We start from the raw sequence: 5,897 nt of genomic DNA on the forward strand, positions 1-5,897 counted from the left end.
TGGAAGATTTAATTGGATTTCTTCCTGTTAATGCAACTTGGCATTTTACAATATATTTTTTAAGATATAAGAAATTGAAATATTGAAATCAAGTTGTATATAATAAAATAGTATGCTTACAGAAAATTTATGGGTGGACTTCATGAAGCATAATAGGAAAAAAAGATATATTTTTAAATTAGTCCCTGAATTGGAAATAGATGCTTTAATGCATTCGAGAGAAAGATAACTTGACAAAAATATTATTTTTCTCCTACTTAATCTTGCTTCACAGATGCCCATGCAGAAGAGTCTATTTCTAACTCTCAGTGGAGCAGTGAAGCATGTGCAGTGCACTGGGATGCCCTATTCCCATGCCTGATTCTCCATATATAGCTACTGTGCTGTACTGTTCTACTGTAGCTTCCAGTCGTAGGGTTTAACTTGCACTTTCTTGGCAGGATTGCCTTGGCAGAGAACTGTCCTGATGGTAAACACTCAGGCACTGACTTCTCAGTGGCAGCCATCTTCCCACTGGGCCCCATGGAAGTTGAACATTGACCAAACTTGGTGAAAGAAAAACTGTGGGCAATGAATCTTCAGCCATATTCTTTTCTTTATTTTTTTTTTTTCCTCAAAATTTCCATCGTAGTGCTGGTACAAAGTCTAATTTTATTTTCTTTTCTTGTTATTTCTGGAGACAACTTTCAGACTTGAAAGACTGCCATGCACAGGAGATATGTTTTGGCTCTTCTGCCCGTTGCATTCTGTGGATGATTAGACCAAACTGAGCAGCTGCCAGATGACTAATCAACTTGTTGCAGAATAACAGGTCTCACTGGAGAATTAACAGTGTCTTTATAGTCTCCCCTCAATGAAGTGTCTGGAATTTTCTTAGCTAAGAGATCAGTTTAAGATTTTCCATTGCTACTTGAATATGATTTAGAAGTGTGCTCTAAAAAAAATAACAATACAAAACATTCCCCTTTCCCCTAACCCCCTCAGCATTTGAGTCGTGTAATGTTACTTCAGGGTTAAAGATCACTACTTAGAGAATGATGTGTTCTGCATTATGTGCCTTTTTATGCCTATGTGCATTCCGGGAATGGGAGCATTAGTGAAGAGGTATGTTAAAGCAACAAATGCTGGGCTTTGCACAGTGGAAGTTCAGAGTGGTTGGGTGTAGTGTACAGCTAGCTGATTGTAGATCAGATCAACTGCAATGAATTGTAAAATGATCTAAAAACGCTGTGGATCTGGGCAAGAAGATGTTTGGATTTCCCAAACTGGTAGGTGTTTTCTCTGCTTTCCTCTAAAGCCATCTCAGAATTTTTCGTGAAGTATCCACAGTAACGTGGATACTCTTTAAGTATTTCAAAAATACTCTAAATCTGGATATATATATTTTTAATATTAGTGTTCTTAGTATTTTAAGTCAAAGGCATTGACAATAACGGTGTCTGGTTCCCACTTCTGTCTATAGAACTGGGTAAAATGGTAAGATTAAATCTGACTCTAATGCGTACGTATGTATGTATGCTCTCATGACAAAAGATGTTCAGTAGGAAAATGTTCTTCAACCTTGCAGGCACAGGCATAACGAGATCTGGAATCTGAATCTGGATGAAGTCAATCATTGTGTAAGTCATGGTATTTTAAGTGAGGGCCATTAACAGCTGTTACCTGTTACAATCTGTGAATAACGTAAAGCCTACATTACATTTAGTCTTTTAAAATATATTTTCACTTTCAAGCACAAGTCATTGCAACAGGTACTGTAGTGGTTGAAGGAAATTGAATTGCCTCTAGCGAATTCTCGGGAGGCTAGGTGTTTGATTTTGGTGAATTTTGGTCTTTAGACCTAAGAAAAAATAAAAGGGTGATTTTACATATACTCACTGAGCTTATGCAGAATTGAAAGCACAGATGGGATGAATAAGATGGTTGGGAGCATGCTACCTAGGACAATGTAGTACTACAGTCTGAGACCTGTAGAAATCTATGGAACGGGGTCAAAACTTTAGAAAAACTGTAAATCCTGAAAAAAGTAAGATGATTGTGTTGAGGCCACATGTTGAATTTAATGGCCCACTTAGATTGTCCTGGTGAGTGTTGCTGTCAGTGTGCTATAGACTTACCAGCCCAGGACTGTAAGGTACATCCTGTGTGTTTGGTGTTTCGTAATGACTTCAGATTGGATTCATCACACCTAACTTCAGAAGTTAAAGATTAACTGTCTACAACCAACCCAGTCATGCAGACCTCCTTGTACAGATAATGAAGAGGAATGAGCCACAGCAGGTTTCAATTCCTGATTCAGTCACAGACACAAGGTTCCGTCCTCTGTGTTGCCTTGGGGCACCTGGTTCTCTGGGATTTCTGTGCTGCAGTGGGGTAGGTGAGTGCAGCTGATTAGACATGATTAAGCTTCCTTATCATCCTGCTCAAAGTGTTCTCCCTTACACAGGCCAATCTTGCCCTGATGCCAGGGCTGGGGCTGCTGTTTCTATTGACACTTTGTGCTCCTTGTATGCTTCATCCGCAAAAGGGAGGATAGTCAAGGAAGTACGGAAAACCCCTTAACTGTTAGGAACATAAAAAAGGCAAAGGCTGGCACGTTCACCCACAAATCCAGGAAATAGCTGTATGGTTTTAGTTGCATTTGTTTTTATATTTGGGTCGATTCCATGATCTTGGCCAGGAACCATGCCTGATTTTGACAGGTTTTTGAGTTTCTAGAGTGCAAAATGAATACTTTAAATAGTGTTTATCTCTAGGATGCAGATCTCTTAGCAAGTTGGCACCTGCAGCAATTAAACTTATTTAAACATAACAACTGTGCTAATCACTTAATTTTAAGTAAAATTCCATACAGAGAATCTCCACATCTAGCTATGCCAAAATCAAGTCACTTTGCATGTATTTTTCCTCTGGCTTTTACTGCAGGAGGCCATGGAGGAAAAGAAATGTATTTTAAGGTTTTCTTGTTAATGACTTGCATTTTGGTCTGAAAAGTACTGGTTGCTAGCAATTTCTGTCCACCTCATACACTTATTTAATAACATTAACATGAGATTAGGTAGAAAAATGTGTTGTCGAATGGCTGTTTGTGCAAATGGAGTTGTTTTTACCAGAACAATATGCAAAGTATATTTGGTGTAGTGTTAAATTGTACTGTTGAGCTCCTGGAGAGTTTAGTGGAGATCTGTGTGTGAAATTCAGCCAGAGGGTGCATTTGCAAAGATCTTTAACTCATACTGAGCACTGACTGGTGATTTTAAAGTGAATGTTAGAAAAACCCCAGACATTGCTGTATGACGGTAAGGTTATTAATTTAGAACTTGAAAAAATTTAAACATGCTCTAAACCAAATTAAGCTCTGGAACATAGTAAACCTAGCTACTCTGGCCTTTATTTCACAGCACATAGTCACATTACAACTCATAGTCTGCCATTAGAGCCCACAGAGGCAGTGATTTTTGAGCTCTCATTTTCTCTTACCTCCTAATGCTGCAGTGTAAGTTGTCATAGTGCTTTGTCATGTTTTTCATTTAATTGGTGTTAGTGAATGTGAAATTGGATCAGTGGTTCATTGCTTTGATACAGTTAATACATCTAAATAGTCTTTTTGCTATAAAAGAGAATGCTAGAACCGAAATGCTACACCACAGGGGTTTAACTAAGCATCATAAGAGGAGTGGTTAATTGTCACTTACTCCTTATTATCTGAAACAATGTCCTGTTGAATGCTGCCTGGATTCTGTTTGTTTTGTTGGTTTTGCCTTTGGTTTCAATAACAGAAAGTTGAATTCTCATTTAATGTTTGTACTCAATTTTGGTTAGATTTCTTCACAGAGTAAAGAAGAAGTGATTTATAGTAAATGAGTATCAGGCTTGGCATAGGATGTGCCTTACATTCCTATTTCCTCTAAACACCTAATATTTACTGGTGATGCTTTTCCTTTTATCTGGTGTTATGGGTAGGTAACATATTCAATGTTGTTTTGCTACTTAAAAGAAGTTTGTGAGTTTAAAGTAATCAGTACTCCATGAGAAATGCTTGATTTGATAGATCTTCAAAAGATGCCAGCAGGTTATTCTGTACCTTCTTAAAGGCAGAATTTTTTTTCATTAGTTTGGTGTTTGGGTGGTAAAATCTCAAAGTTATGCTGAACTCTGATTTTGAATATTAGTTTTAAGAGTCAAGGGACTGTTGTAAGCTGGAGAATAAGGGCTACAAAGAGTTCTTGTAAAAAAGAAGAGTGTAAATAAAAGTGATGGTTTTGTCAATACTTCCCTGTATTTATTAATTTATTCAGTCTATCAACATAATCCATGAACAGCAGAAAGAAATCCTGCTTTTCTCAAACAGCTTCCAATTCATTGTTTTGAGTATTCTGTATCAACAGGAAATTTGGATAAGAGAACTGAGAATGATCACGCAGATAAAATTTGGCCTTATTTCTGGATAGAATCTCAATAAATAGTAGGCAGATGGAGATGAGATCTTAAATTCTTTTGAAAAGAATTCATTTAGTGACAGGGAAACAATTTTGCATTACATATGTTCATATTTAATTTCCTATTTAGCAGTGATAACCTAGAAGCACACAATAATCTTATGAAATCTTACTTTTGCACATTTTGGTTTCTGATATTTAGATTTGGCTTTGGTTAGTTGTTTCTGTCACATTTTAATACTGGTAAAAGAATGTTTGCTCTGGTGCTGTTAGAAGCCATGCGCTGACTCCTACCCATAACAGAGCTTGTGAACAGCCATCAGTACTACTTGATGACTATACATGAGGAGACATCTGTACTCACAGCTCCAGACTAAAGAAGGGAAACTACCTGTGATAATTAGCTTCTGTGCAGAGAAGAGAGGAAGTGAAAATGAACTGCTGAACAGAAATGTAAACTGAAGGCACAGGGACTAAGAGGAGATTGGGAATATCTACGTTTGACTTGGAATGGGAGTCTGAAGTGCAGCTAGCTTGCCAACACAAAGCAGAACACACTGGTCTACACTGAATGCATGGGCCCAAGAGCTTAGATGTTGTGGTTGGTTGGCTCTGAAGGAGCAGTCTGACAAAACTGGAGACTAGATGAGGGCAGACTTTCCTCCTTGTTCTCTAGCTGAGTGAGAGGACATGCTACGTCACTTTGATCAGGTGAAGATACCATAGGGAAAATGCTGGGCTGGACCGCTTACTCCCAGGCAGCCTGGATTTCACTGTTTAAGCTTCTGCATCCCTACTCATATTGTTTTGTTGTTGTTTTTAGGAGGGAAGCGGTTTGGTTTATCTGTAGCTCTTAACCTGATCAGGGCACCTACCTGGGGTGAGTGCTGTACTCCATAGCCTGTGTCCTGGGTCATGACATCTGCTGAGTGCTCACACTGAGGCAGTCTGCTGCAGCAGGGACCTCTGAACAGAATTCTGAGGCTTTCCTAATATTGCCGTAATATTAATATCCTAAAAATGACACATACATGGATAACATTAAAACAAACAAACAAACAACAACAAAAAAAAAAACAGAAAAGCCATTTCCTTGATTCTGCTTGAATTCTGCTTCTCAAAGGTTACAGGACATTTGAAAGAGCCAACAACACATTGAGAAAACAATCCTGAGAAGGAACAGAAATCTCCTCTGAAAGAAGCTTCACATTCAGCAATTTGCAGTTTAGTTCCTGTGTGAACAATTAATCTTAAAACAAATATTTGGTGTAGGGAGATTGAGCTCTAGGAGGTTTCACAACTAACTAAGGTTGAATGAAAATACGCACTGCCTGACGTTTTCAGGCCAGTTTCTCTTTTCCATAAAAATAACTAAGAAAAAGTATCTGTTACAATGACCCAGGTTTTGCCGTTGAAATCTCTCTAAATTACAGGCCTTTTCCCTCAGAGACCATTTAC

The 5,897-nt window shown here is 38.2% G+C and overlaps 1 long non-coding RNA gene across 1 annotated transcript; it reads right to left on the reverse strand.

The window, feature by feature from the left end:
* Window positions 1-595: 595 nt before the first annotated feature.
* Window positions 596-5,447, reverse strand: LOC149919127 (uncharacterized). Its single transcript, XR_016464801.1, has 3 exons — window positions 5,315-5,447; window positions 2,228-2,363; window positions 596-746 (listed from the first exon to the last, which is right to left on the reverse strand). It is a non-coding gene; the product is annotated as an uncharacterized LOC149919127 (long non-coding RNA).
* Between the last annotated feature and the right edge of the window lie 450 nt (window positions 5,448-5,897).

This window comes from Phasianus colchicus, chromosome 2 (genome assembly GCF_987193195.1).
Source record: "Phasianus colchicus chromosome 2, bPhaCol1.hap1.1, whole genome shotgun sequence".
Lineage (NCBI taxonomy): Eukaryota > Metazoa > Chordata > Aves > Galliformes > Phasianidae > Phasianus > Phasianus colchicus.